This window comes from Piliocolobus tephrosceles, chromosome 9 (genome assembly GCF_002776525.5).
Source record: "Piliocolobus tephrosceles isolate RC106 chromosome 9, ASM277652v3, whole genome shotgun sequence".
NCBI lineage: Eukaryota > Metazoa > Chordata > Mammalia > Primates > Cercopithecidae > Piliocolobus > Piliocolobus tephrosceles.
The window spans coordinates 8,312,883-8,327,106 of NC_045442.1; positions in this window are offsets into that span (position 1 = coordinate 8,312,883).

The following is a 14,224-nucleotide window of genomic DNA, read 5'->3' on the forward strand; positions in this document are numbered from 1 at the left end:
TAGTAGCTATTCCAAAAATGCTCCTTGAACTTGTGAATGAGTAAAAGAATGAACAAATGCACTCACTTATCAACCTATCCTATGTCCTCAAATAAATTCCTCAATATTATCATTTCCCTCTGAAGAATGGGAGCGTGGAGTTTGCCCTTTTGGGACAATTTTCTTGGCTAGGTAGAAATTGATACCAGTATTAGAACACTTAAACTGTGGAGCACTAAGTAGCTTTTAAATTTACAGCTGTAAAATTTGTGGCAAACACAGAGTGGGTGTTACACTCATAATTACAGCTATTTATTTTGCTGTTGGGAGGTTCCCAAGGATTGCTTCTGTCTCCAGACCTATTTCTTAAATCAATAAATTGATGTATTTTAGACTATACTTCACATAAAGTGAACCCACATGATTTGTGCTTTGATAATATTATTGTAGTTACCTATCAGAATTTAAGATTCTCTTCTGAATATTCTCTTAAAAATAACTGATTATGATGGTTATAAAAACTAGAACTCTAGAACCGATAACTATCAAGCCTATGAAATATTTATAAACCGCCTTTATTGTGCGTCTTTCCCACTGAATCCTAATATGCATTGTGTGGTCATTTGTTCAGCTTCTTGCAGATATCGGGCTCTTGCTCTTTGAAGAGCAGTGGATGATTTGTGTCCCAGGGTGATTTATGCAGCAGCTATTAAGCAATCAATAGCATTTTGCTTTTTCAAACAGTTACTTAGCTTAGTTAGTTTCATAAAGTATCACTTTCAAATGACAGCAGCAGCATCCTCCTCTAGGAAAGATCTAGGTCAGAATTAAATTGCACTGAAATGTTTTACTTGTCCATGCTCCGATGATGGTTAAGTTGAAGCCCTGGGTCAAATGAGGGGTGGTCCACCTTGGGAAAAGAGGATGAGCCTTGACCCATGACCTGGCTTCAAATCCTGGCTCCTCAACTTCTTGGCCATGTGACCTTGAGCAGATTCCCATCTGTTTCCCGGTTGATACAGAAAACAGATATAGATTAGGGCCGGGTGTGGTGGCTCACGCCTGTAATCCCAGCACTTTGGGAGGCCGAGGCAGGTGGATCACCTGAGGTTGGGAGTTCGAGACCAGGCTGACCAACATGCAAAAACCCCGTCTCTACTAAAAATACAAAATTAACCGGGCGTGGTGGCACATGCCTATAATCCCAGCTACTCGGGAGGCTGAGGCAGGAGAATCGCTTGAACCCAGGAGGCGGAGGTTGTGGAGAGCTGAGATCGTGCCATTGCACTCTAGCCTGCGCAACAAGAGCAAAACTGTCAAAAAAAAAAAAAAAAGAAAAAAAGAAAAAGAAAAAAGAAAAGGAAAAGAAAAGAAAATAGATATAGATTATAAATGTCCTTGCAAAGTTCTTCTGAGAACAAAATAAGGTAACAGTGACTTTTTAAAAGCACCTCGCACAGTGTTTAGCATATAGTAGACACTCAGTAAATGTTAGCTTATTTACTTATTTACTTATTTGCATAGACTTTAATTTCCATTTCGAATAGTGAATCCAAGTCTTCGTTCTGCTAAGCTGGGTCCCAGTTTTGGCATCTGAAAAATGGGAACAATAATCTTGTCTTCGGGATCAAAGCTCGGTAACTTACACTGAAGAGCTTTGCCAACGGCAGAGAATACATAAATATAAGATGGTCATTACCTCTCAAAGCTTGGCCAGGCATAATATTTGCTGAAGATGGGAAAGGACCGTAACTAAGTTTCAGTGGCCTCGTTGGGTAGGATACCATGCTGAATGGACAGGCCTAAATGCAGATTTTCAACAAAAATATATTCATCACTTGGCTTGGGTGTGGGTGTGTGCTAGGCACTGGGACACACCGGTGAGCAAGTTGCCTTATCTGTCCCGCTGACACACCTTGTCTGTCCCGCTCAGATAAGGCAATGCTGGAGCCCAGACAGTGGCGGTGGATGAGGGCCAGTCAGCTCCACTCCCTAATTCTGTTGGTTCTGCTTCTAAAAGTCCATTCTGTTACTTCCATTTCCACCTACTCCCTAGTAAAATTGCCTGTCTTTACATCTTTGCTACATGTGTATACATATATACGTATTTGTACACGTGGCACTTCTCACTTGTTTCTAAATAACAATCGCAAGTAATATAGAACAAATTAAAAGAATGTGTTTTTGCTCCCATTTCCAAAGATTTTCTTTTCCTACCCCTTACTGCTAATTTTAAATTTTAATGCAGTACAGACAGCAAGAGTGGCCACTGAGATTTCTACTTTTGGGACTTTATTGAGATTGTTATTTTCTGCATAATTCACATTTTGTTTTTGTGAATGCTTCACGAATGTTTGAAGAGAATATATATTCTCTAGTTTGGTTTAGAAAATTCCATTTTAGAATGATTAAGTCAAACTTATAAATTGTGCTATTGCAATGTCTTATGGCCTTACTTATTTTTGTGTCTACTCAATCTGTAGATTTCTCGGAAGTGTCTCCTTCTGCCATGATATCCTCCAATCTTGTTTCTTCATAAAACCTCTCCTGTCTGCTTTCATTTACTCAGGAAACACTAACATTTCTTTTTCTTCCCAATGCTATAGAGTTAATATTTTTTTTAAAAATCCTACTATATCTAGGGTTTAAGGACAGGAGGAAGAATTAGGTTCCTAAGCCCAGTTAGCCCTACCCTTCTATTATTACTACACGTGTTCAAAAACTAGTATGGCCAAAAGTATCTGTGTTGGGGGAGAGGAAGTCTGGGCGAGAATTCTGGGAGTGCTGCAGCCACAGAAGGTCTACCGCACACGGTGTGATTGTGGAGGACAGACCACAGGGGACACAGCATGGTTGCTGTTCTAAGTGTACGTTTAGCAGCTTTGTCACCGTTTAAATCTTTCTCTGCTTTGTTTTACATCCGTGAAATGGGGATAGCAACAGAACAGCCTTATAGAGCTTTTGTAGGACTGAATGAAACAATGGATGCAAAGCGCTGTCCTATAGAGCACTGTTCGACAGACATGGTGACATATAACGGGGCATTTCAGAGAGTGTGAGCTCCCCCAGGACTACAAGCATGAGAGGCAAGGCTGAGCTTTGAAATCTCTTCCTGTCTGCCTAGCGCAGCACTGGATACAATTAGGCACTTAATAGATACGTTTGATTATTAAGCTGAGTAGAACTATGGTTCTTACACTTGAGAAATTTCCACTCTAATTGAGAAAAGAGAACAAACGAAAACTCTAATTCCCAAGAACACGAATTAGATTTACATAGATAGGCACAAATACATCTCACCGATTGCAGGCTGAGGAGTTACAGGAATTACTAGAATCATTGAAAGATTGCAGGATAGGCACAAATACATCTCACCAATTGCAGGCTGAGGAGTTACTGGAATTACTAGAATCATTGAAACATAAGGAGATTGATTCCATAAACTCACCTGCAACCTAGAATCCGTTTTAGGCCTCTTTGAAATATCAAAATGAAAGAACGCCTTCACAAAGAATGCAATTTAGTGTGTTAATTATTTAAAAATCTTTGCGAGTGTGAGAGAGAAGCAGTGACTTGATAAAGATACTTAAAATGTTTCAATAAATATATTAGAATGAACTCATCATGAACTAGCACCCACTGCACATCACCTAAAGGTGACTTTTTTAGCCAATATTGCTTAAAATATTTTTTCCTAGTGTTTATACCGGGCCACTTATCACATTCCTATTACTTGTGTGGAGACATTTGAGTCTGTGACTCTTTCAGAATATCCCATTGCTTTTAGAACTTGTTTAACCATTCTGTTACATATATTCAACCTACCTAACTCTGAGAATACATTTGATTAAAAAAAAAAAAAAAAAAAAAAAAAAACACCTTTTGAATCAATTGCAATCAATAACAAGGGTAATCAAGCTGGGTAACTCCTTCCACTTTGGGGTGAAAATGAAATGTGAATATAATGTAAGAGTAAAAGCACTATTTATATAATGCTCAGCATATGCCAGGCATAGATATTAACACATTGGCAATTATTATTATTTTCTTTTTTTTGAGACGGTGTCTCGCTGTGTTGCCCATGCTGGGGTGAAATGGCACGATCTCAGCTCACTGCAAGCTCCGCACGTTGGCAATTATCAATCTATCTATCAGCTAACTTAACCCTTCCAAAGAAGCTGTGTGAGATAAGTAGTGGCAGAGCTGGGATTGGAACAGAAATAACAGGTCACTGTGAAAAGTTCTCCGCTCTTTCTTACCGACTGGGCCACATTGCCATTTGGAAGAAATTGGATTGGTTTTCTTGTCATAACTCAAGTCCTAACTCGTAAACTGGTTTGAACTTGGGGCGGTACTGGGATTCTTGGCACCGTAATTGTAAAACAGACATGCCCAGTGATTATTTCAGATTAGTGAAAATGTGAAATGGAGATTTATATTGACATTTTTAACTGCATCACAACTGAGTTTCAGAATTATTCATTCTACTTTCTAGTGGTGATTTCCTTTGGAAAGAGTCTGGCTTTTCTCCCATTTCCTTATTTATAAGAGGCAACTAGCATCTGCCCACTCCCTATGATGATGTGAGGAATAATTACACATTGTGTGCTTGGTTTTGAAGAGCACTATGTTAGAGACATCTCTTCATTAATTATGCATTGGCCTTTATTGCATACTTTATACTCCTTCTGAGACTATAGTCTTGACTTCTTTCACTGATGTTGTAACAAACACAGTGGAATTAGTTTTCTTTGATCATTGCCTGTAGTGATCAAAAAAAAAATTATTTCCTGAAATATTTCTCAAGGGACACTTGTCAGAGATGGGACAGCATACCAGATTGGCTGGAGGCGCACTGGCTTCCTTGAGTGAGTTGGAAGCCGGGTCAAAGGAGCCCAGTCATCTGGGGGAGAGAGGTGATTCTTAAAGAGAACCTTCTGGCAACCCCAAACAGCATGGCTGAGGGGGCAACCACCCCAGCTCAGATTCTGGGAGCTTTGAGTATCTGGCCAGGGTGATGGGAACCAGCAGAGACAAATCAGACGTCTGGTGGGCAGCAGTCATTGTTCCAGAAGATCTGACCATGAGCCCCAGGGAGGATTAGGGCAGGATGCAACCCCTGTGGAAGGAGTTTAGCAAGAGCTCGATGGGGCAAATGGGCGAGGCTTCCTTCCATCCTAGTGGGAAGAACAAGCTGCAACCATGTAGGGAAAACTGAGAAGCCAGATGAGAGACCCTGAGCCAACCAAAGTGACTGGGGGAAAGGGTGCCGTGGCTTAGGAGCTGCAGGAATCCAGAGTTCAACCCAGGTACAAAGGGCTCTAGGGCTGGGAACCAGGAAGGACCCTTAGTACCATGGGGTCAGTGGAGGCAAGGAGCTGCAAGGTGGGTCCTAGAGACCAGGAAATGGGGGCTGCACATACCCTACCTCTAGCAGGGAGGTTTGGAAAGTGAGGTGTGCCACCACATGGTGCAACTCCAGGGCCTCCATTTGCACTGCAAGCTGGGTGAATTTCGTCCACCTCTCCCTCCCACCCCACCCCCAACCACTATAGAGTGCACAGTCTGCAAGGCTTCGGGCAACGTTTCTGAGCCTTGGTTCTTGTTGGGGGAAACCATCTGCAGATCTAACTGCCAGGGGAGTGGGCGAGGAGGCAGCAGCAATCATTCAGCCCCGGGGGCTGCTGGTTCCAATCAGCCCGATGCCATGTTCCTCAGCTTTCACGGTTTCTGGCCACATAGTAAAGAAGAAAGAACTACATATAGAGGAAGAACAGTGAATATTTAGGTCATAGAAAAGGAGATATAAAAAGATGTCATGCTGTGTGGACATGGTTTTCCCATGGACGGAATTAGCTTACAGTGTACTGATTTCTGCTACAACTCTATCTTTGTTATCTTTGTTATACCAATATAACAGAGGTGTAAAGGACATTTGTTATCGTGGTTCCATTTATTCTGTACTTAGCCTTTCATTTTATTTTTAAAATAAGTCCTTGAACATGAATGGTCATAGAAAATGTACTGTTCTATAATTGCATATAATCACCAAACTTCATCCAAAAACAATTCTTGGGCAGCAGAAAACTGTCATATTCAATTGTGTGTCTTCATAGCAACAACCATTGGCGGGGGGAAGCAATTTCATTTGCTGCATTTTCATACAGAGGAGAAGTCCAATTGTGCTTCTGTAATTAAGTCCCCTCACATCCAGAGAAAAGACTATGTCTTTGAAATGTGCATTGAACCCAAATGGAAAAGTTAATTCAAAATAAAAAGCAATGATTATCTTGTGTTTATTAATGAGATAAATATTTAATAAAATATCGCTGTTTTTCTTCTTTCTATTAAAAACGTGGCAATTTGAAAGCATTTTTGGACATAATAGCACATTAAGAGCCTAAGCTACTAATTGGATTAAATTTTCCAAACTTCTCAACATTTTTACCTATATTGTCACAGGCTCATTGAGTGACAACAATTTTATCACAGCCCTTTTATGCCTGTCTTGGGATCAGGCTTTATCTGAATATTAGGGTCTTAAGATGGACTAGGAAATCGTAGGGTATCTTGATGTCAGATCTCATCAATTTGTAATTTGGAGTTTTACAACATACCAGGTTTGGGCAAGATCTTTTTATCCACTTGCCCCTCTGCCAGAAGTCATCCCTCTCTTGTCACTGTCAGCCTCAGCTGGCCCAGAAATTCTGTTGTTTGGAACTTGACCCAGCTTAGAGTGGCCACCAAAGGGCTAAGCCACTACAGCAAGAGATTGATGGATTCACTCCTTATTTGAGCCTCTACACATCTTTGTATCTCACTTCCTGACATGGCTGTTTCCTGCTTTTTTATATAGGAAGCGCCATGGCCCAGTGGCAAGAATATAGACTTTGAAGTCCTATCAGCTGGAATTTAAATCCTATTTTCTTTCAGAAATTATATTGGTCAGGGTTTTCCAGAGAAACAGAACCAAAAGAGAGTTCAAAATCTGACAGGTTAGGCAGGGAAGACTTGAAGTTGAGTCCTGAGGCCATTTGCCGGCAGAATTCCTTCCTACTCAGGGGGGTTCAGTCTTGGTGCTATTCAGGCCTTCAACTGATTGGACGAGGCCCACCCACATTAAGGAGGGCAATTGGCTTTACTCAGAGTCCACCAATTAAAGTGTTAACCTCATCCAAAAAACACCTATACAGAAAAAGTCAGAATCATGTTCTATCAAATATCTGGGTACTGTGTCCCAAGTCAGAATTGGACTTGGGCCATAACCGACCAGTACCCCTGAGCCAGTGCCTGTTTCTCCTATTCCCTGTGTGACCCAAGGCAACTCACTCAGTCTCTGTGGGCCTCAGGTTCCTCATCTGCAGAATGGGAGTACCAATATTCGCGTTGCAGAGTCACTGAAAGCCTTATATTAGACAATGGGCTCCAAGCTGAAACTCAGAGCTAAAGTACATCTGAGCACCTTTTCTTCTATCTCAGAGCATGTATGTGTATGTGCTGTACCTTCCCCAGGTGGCAGAGATTTCCGTTATAGTTTTTGTAGTTATTTAGGTTCCTGTTGAACTCACTTGTTATTAAACAAATCGTTTTGGGTGCATACTGTAGGCCGGCACTGTTCTGGGCTGGGGACCTAGTTGTGAATAAAACAAAGCAGACCTTCACTCTGGAGTATATAGTCTAGTGCAGGGTGGACAAGACAAACAATAAGCAAGTCCTACCTAGGACCAGCCCAGAACCAGTGTGAGACTTTGAAGCAAAAGCACTGAAGTGGGGACGGCTCCTCTCTGCGAAATGTGATGAAACACAGAGGCGATATTAAACCACACAATCCGTGTACAGCCGTTCAGTAAGTTCTGGTTTCTCATACAATAACCAGTTTGATGCTTTTTTAAAAAGTGTCACAAATATAATTCTTGAATCTGTTTCTTTCTCTGATGGCCTTGTTTTTGCTGGCGTTGGATGTCACTTCCCTCGGCTCCCAGCACGTGGGTCATTGCCCTGTTCCATGGGCTCATGGCACGGGCCACATCATCACTCAGTCACTAATCCTCTGTCTCATGTCCTTGTCCTACGACAGATGCCTATGACCCAGGAAGCCAGCAATGGCCTCTCTTGTCCCCTTGGGTCCCCAGTGCCCAGCACATCCAGGCCTTGACTGAAGCTTAGCTGATGCTTGTCGTCATTGAATGCTCTTCTCGATTGTTTCACGTTCATCTCCCCACTAGGTGTATGCCCCTTGGAAGGAGAACCATGCATTTTCCTCCTTACCTCTAGAAATTAGCTCAGGACTTGCCACACAGTACATATTTACTCAAATATTTCCTATAAAATAAACGAATGAGTGAATGCTTTCTCCTTTGGTCACACAGCAAGTCACTGTAGAACTGTGAAAAAGGAATCAAATAATCCTGTGTTCTTTTGGTTTGACCAGAATAGAAAATTTTAATCTCCCCAGAATTTAAGAGTTTTCAAGTCTCCCTAACCATATGAAATTTTGGGAGGCTACACACTTCGGGTGTTCATCACAGTTCACATCCCTGTGCTCCGTGTAAAATGAAATTTGTATTTCTTGATCAGAAAGTGGCCTTAGGCTCTCAAAAGAACATGGCATTTCTCACTGGAGACACTATAACTCCACATCTGAGCAGTTCTCTCCTCTCTGAAGGAAGTCTTTGAAAAGAAGTCATTGAACAAAGCTACCCTAGACTTAACCTTCATTACTGGGCACATGAAGCACGTACCCTCTATTGTCTGGAAAGCCTCCCAGGATGTAAATATCTTCCAGCTGTGAGCCCTCCAGGGAGCAGGCCTCCTTCAGCTGCAGAATTGTCTTCTCTGCCTACTGTCTCCAGCCTCAAAATACAACCTCCAGGACATCTTGAACAAATAAATTACTGGGAACTTCAGTGTGTTCTTTAATGACTATCTTTCTGAGAGAGGCTGTCAGTTTTCAACCGGTGCACTTCCAAGTGACCTCATCAGATGTTTCACCATGATAGTAGATGACGCTCTAAGCATCCCTGGAGCCGGCGTAGGAATCACAGGTGACATGGAGTTGACACACCTGAAGAGAGCCCCACAGGCACTGAAAATTACTCTTCTGAAGATTTTCCTTTTAGGTTTTTCTGAGAGTTTGTAGAACCCTGCCTTTTCCTTATTTGAGAAGTTAATATTGCTCATGGCCAGAAGTTATAATAGGGTGATAAAGTGAACTATGTGGGGGGAAAAAAAGACTCTTAGGTGCCTTTGCTGACTTTCTTGATGTGGGACTTGACATTCCAGATCACATAGGAAGTGCAGGGCTAACGAAAACATAGAGGGTGTTTTCAGACCACTCTTGGGAAAATTCAAACCTTGTTTCTGGTTATAAAAAGAGAAATCCTCATACTCATTGCTCATCCCCAGAAGGTAAAGAAGCCAGAAACTTCTCTCTTTGGCTTGAGGACTGAAACATCTTGACTTATTCCCATTTGGGTTTAATTAGCATTTTCAACCAAAAGAAACTGATCAGATCGAAAACAAAGACAAGGTGGACTCATCATTCCTTAGGTCTTTCTTCTCTTCCCTTTGGTTACAAGGTCAAGCTACAAATTTACCCAGTTGCCAGCTAATCCTGCTGCTGGTTTTTAGGACCCCCATACTGGAGACCCAGCAGAGGAGGTGCACAGTCAGAATGATGAGAACAATGCATCTCCAAATGCGAGAGAGGATGTCAAAGAGCTGCATGTGCTCGGCTGTGTCTCTCCAAGGCTGTGACTACGACACCAGGGGCTCTATGGGCTATTTTGATGGTTCTTAGTTTCATAACACGTGGTAGAGTGATTTGCAATCTTAATTCCTCCTACCATTTTTAGTGCCGAGTGGGGGACACAATAGCAATCCTGTACCATTGCTTTAAAGGCACCTAAATAAAATATTTATGGCCTTCCTGTTACAGCACTTCTCAAACACTCTGTAACGGTCAAGGGCAATTTAAAAATAAATCATTGTTCAAACAGTCTTAGTTTTGGAAGGAAGTGCTACACCGGGAAAAGGGGTGTGACATTCAAGAGCATATTTCAATGCCGTGGAATTCCATGGTATCATAGCTTGTTACTAGGCTGATGCTGGACACAGAGTGGGCACGCAATAAATACTTGTGGAGTTGGCATTGATCAGATCAGATAGACGGTGGGTCACTACCTGCCCTGTGGCATCTGCTGTGCACAGAGAGAGTATTCAGTTCAGCTCTCGCAGGAGGAGGGGCAGAGGCAGCCCATCATCACGGCAAAGTTCAGTCAGCCTCCTATGCTGAATTTTCTCTAGCAAATATTCCCCACCCATTGGAGCTACGCAAATTAAGGATTTTAAACACCGATAGAATAATTACGTTTATTATACTTGAATAATGGACAAATTAAGGGAATGACTTATCTTTTAATAAATGTTTTCAGTCAAAATCTCCAGCATTATTCTCCTTTTTTTTTTTGAGACAGAGTCTCACTCTGTTGCCCAAGCTGGAGGGCAGTTGCACCATCTCTGCTCACTGCAACCTCTGCCTTCTGGGTTCAAGCGATTCTCCTGCCTCAGCCTCCCAAGCAGCTGGGACTACAGGTGCGTGCTACCACACACCTGATTTTTTGTATTTTTAGTAGAGATGGGGTTTTGACATGTTGGCCAGGCTGGTCTCAAACTCCTGACCTCAAGTGATCCACCCACCTTGGCTTCCCAAAGTGCTAGGATTACAGGCGTGAGCCACTGCGCCTGGACTATTCTTTTTTAATTTTTATTTCAAGTTTAGGGATACAAGTGCGGTTCGTTACACAGGTAAACCTGTGTCATGGGGGTTTGTTGTACAGGTTATTTCGTCACTCAGATATTACACCTAGTACCCAATAGTTACTTTTCCTGATCCTCTCCCTCCTCCTACCCTCCACCCTCCACAAGGCCCCATTGTGTGTTGCTCCCTCTATGTGTCCATGTGTTCTCGTCATTTAGCTCCCACTTATAAGTGAGAACATTCAGCATTACTCTTATTTGCTAAAAGACTATTACTGACTACAGAATTCATATTAAACTGTGCCATTTTATGGAACATAATAAGGGGTTATATTTGTATGAACATGAGTGACCTTGTATACTGCTGGAGAAAGTCAATCTCCTGTCCAGGTTGCATAAAATGAATATACCTTAAGGGAGAAAGTTATTAGTGTCTAACTCAGATAATGCAGGAAATCTGGCCAGTTGAATATAATGTCCAAAAACCAGATATGGTTTCATAAACAAAATATAAAAAGCATGCTTCTAACATTCAGGTGTGACACAAAATAGCATATGCTGTCTGTATTTTTATTTAATTTATCTTGAGTAAAGATGACTTTAAAGCTAAATGGAGTGGGGATGGAGAGAAGCAATTAAAGTAAATTAACATATTAAAAAGTGCCTACAATGAGTATATTAAAATACACTATTCACTAGCAAAATTTAGTGGGGCTGCATTTGCTTCTGAAGGTCTTACTATCACCAGAAAGGAATTCTTTCTCACTTAATCTATTTTCTGCTGCCTGACTTTACCCAAGCAGTTCTGACTTATTCTACTGATCAAACAGGCTGAGCAAGATAATTATCTATGCATGGATGCTTTGAGTAAAAGGCATCTCAGGAGTAGTTCAACTTCCTAATTTTTACAAAACAAAAGGAGCAAAAAAAGGGGGAAAGGAGCAACAGTGCTTAATACACAACTAATGAAATGCTAATGTGCACAAATGAGTTTTGAAAGAACACAAATATTGCTTTGAAATTAATTATACCTCTCCCATTGTCTTAAAAAATGGAAGATTGAAACCTGTATCGCGATGTTTACTCTGTTTAATTTTCAATTGTTTCTTTGATGTTTCAGATAGAAAGGTTTGCACCTGCAAAGAAAAAGGCTTTGAACAGATTGCAAACACTCTGCAAACACTTCATCAGGAATGTTAGTTGTCAGCCTCCCCCTAGCACAAGGGAGCCTTGATGATATCTTTGTGTGCCTTTGACTCCTTTTGATTAATAAATGCAAACAATTTTTCTCAGTAACCTCTGTTGCAATCTATGCATGACAATTAGGGACAACCTCTGGTGAAGGGATGCACTGAAGTCTGTTTTTGCTTCCTCTGCTGCAAAATAAATAGTTGATGTTTAATGCTTTTTGACAATTAGAGAATGAAATCTCTGCAGCTATGCAATTTCAGCAACTGTTTATTATTTCTGTTCCCTGCAATGAAGGATCAATGTTTATGACAATTTTCACTCCACTCTGGATGGACAATTTGATTATTTCTTTCCTAGAGTTTCATGTCCTATTATTGAATTCCTGGGTGCAAATATCATTGGCTTTTCACAAAATGAATCTGTGATGTTCCCATCAAAACAATCTATTGAGTGGGCAGTATAAGGAAGCCAAGTGTGACTCCCATGGAATATTCCATCATTGCTCTCCAGGGTAGAGACAGCTGCCACAGCTTGTGAGTCAAGTTTGGTTCTGCTCTAAGCACTGTGGCCTTCCATCAAGGATGGGCAGGCAGTGCCTTAGCAAGGTACATCCTTGTTGTAGGCACTGGGGTGTATCCAGCCTTCTGGAATCACAGTGATTAGACTTTTCTGCTGCTAAGGAGCCTTTGCTAAATGTGGAGATGGTAGAGGAAGGACAGGATTGTAGCACTGCACAACTCCAGGGGATGCCATTCTCGTGGAATCTAAGCTGGATAGTGACCTGAAACTGTAGTGTATTTGCAGCGTTCTGGCATGTTTGTGGTCACAGAATAGCTCAAGGAGTCACAGCATGCCAAGAACCCAAGCTTTGGTGACTGACAGGCAGGTTCTGCACTTACAGGGCATGATCTTGGGTGTCTGATGTGCCCATGGCTTCTGCCAGTTGTCCCTTATCTTTCTATCACTTGGTGATTTACCTATTATTCAATACACTATTTATTGGGCCCTTACAATAAACGAATCTTTCAGGGGCAACTGTGCAGAGCAGGTGCCCCTGAAGGAAAGAGGATGGTTTGGTAGGAGATGGGTGGGCAGTGAGTTAAGGAGTAGATCAAGGCCTGCTCAGGAGCCAGCAGGAAGGTGGTCTAAGTGGAGGCCAATGGGGGCCAACAGGAGGGTGGCCTGAGTGCTGGGAGGTAGCACTGCTCAGAGAGGGAGGTGGGAGGCCGAGCTGCCCTGTAGCCAAAGGATCTTTGGATCAGGCTAGTCCAGGAAGAGTGACGGACTGGAAAATAGCAAGGCCAGAGGGGTGGGGAGAAGACAAGCAAGGGATCTGAGGGGATGTGTTAGCCTCAAAGAATAGGGGCAGGATGGGAGCCAATGGTCTAAGAGGCAAAGTCTGGAGACAGAATCTTCCTGACATGTAGGTGGGGCAAGAAGGCTGGGAGATACGGTTTTGTGTCGCTTGAATAAGCTGATCTCACAGGCCGACAGAATTGCTGGGGACCTGCAGAGGCTGGGGCATTTGGCAAACTGTCATAACCACCGGACTGCTAATCCATTTCGAAACCAGGGACAATAATACCTGCCTGCAGGTGGGTCAGGAGGCTTTAATGAAATGGTGTCTATGAAGCAACTAGAATAGAGTATGTGGTAACAACTGGCAGACACAATGATTTCTACCACAATAATTAATCTCCACTGGACGTAGCGTTTACCTGAGGATCTCACTTGGCTGAATATCATACCTTCCCCTCCATATCTGTGGTCTTTAAGTTTTTGTTTGTGTCTTAATGATCTTGGTTCCTGTATATTTGTTGCTATAAGTCATCTGAAATAATCTTTAGAAATGGATGAGGGTACATTATAACATTATAAATAAATATAGTTATCTGGGATAATAAGTGGATCTCATGTTCTCCAGATGAGTTCATTCATTTATCTTATTTTCAAGGTGCTTTCTATTCAGAAAAAGATAAAATACCTTGGAGAGAAATAAGATGGAAGAGGGAAGAATTTCAATTTTGGATTATTATTTTTATCTGGACAAATTGAGAGCAAAAAGTTCTCAAATTTTATGTGAAAGAAGATTTATGAGATATGAATGAACTGCTGTCATTAGATACCGCCTTATTATATGCCAGCTGGTCATCAGCATGGCAGGAGTTCAATGTGAAGAACGATTGCAGGGAATGAATTATCCATTCTTCACACATGGAGCTGATGTTCTGGACCTGTCATCACTTTGCCCTAATCCACTGGTGCGTTCTGACCTGAGGTGGTCGCGCACCAGGAC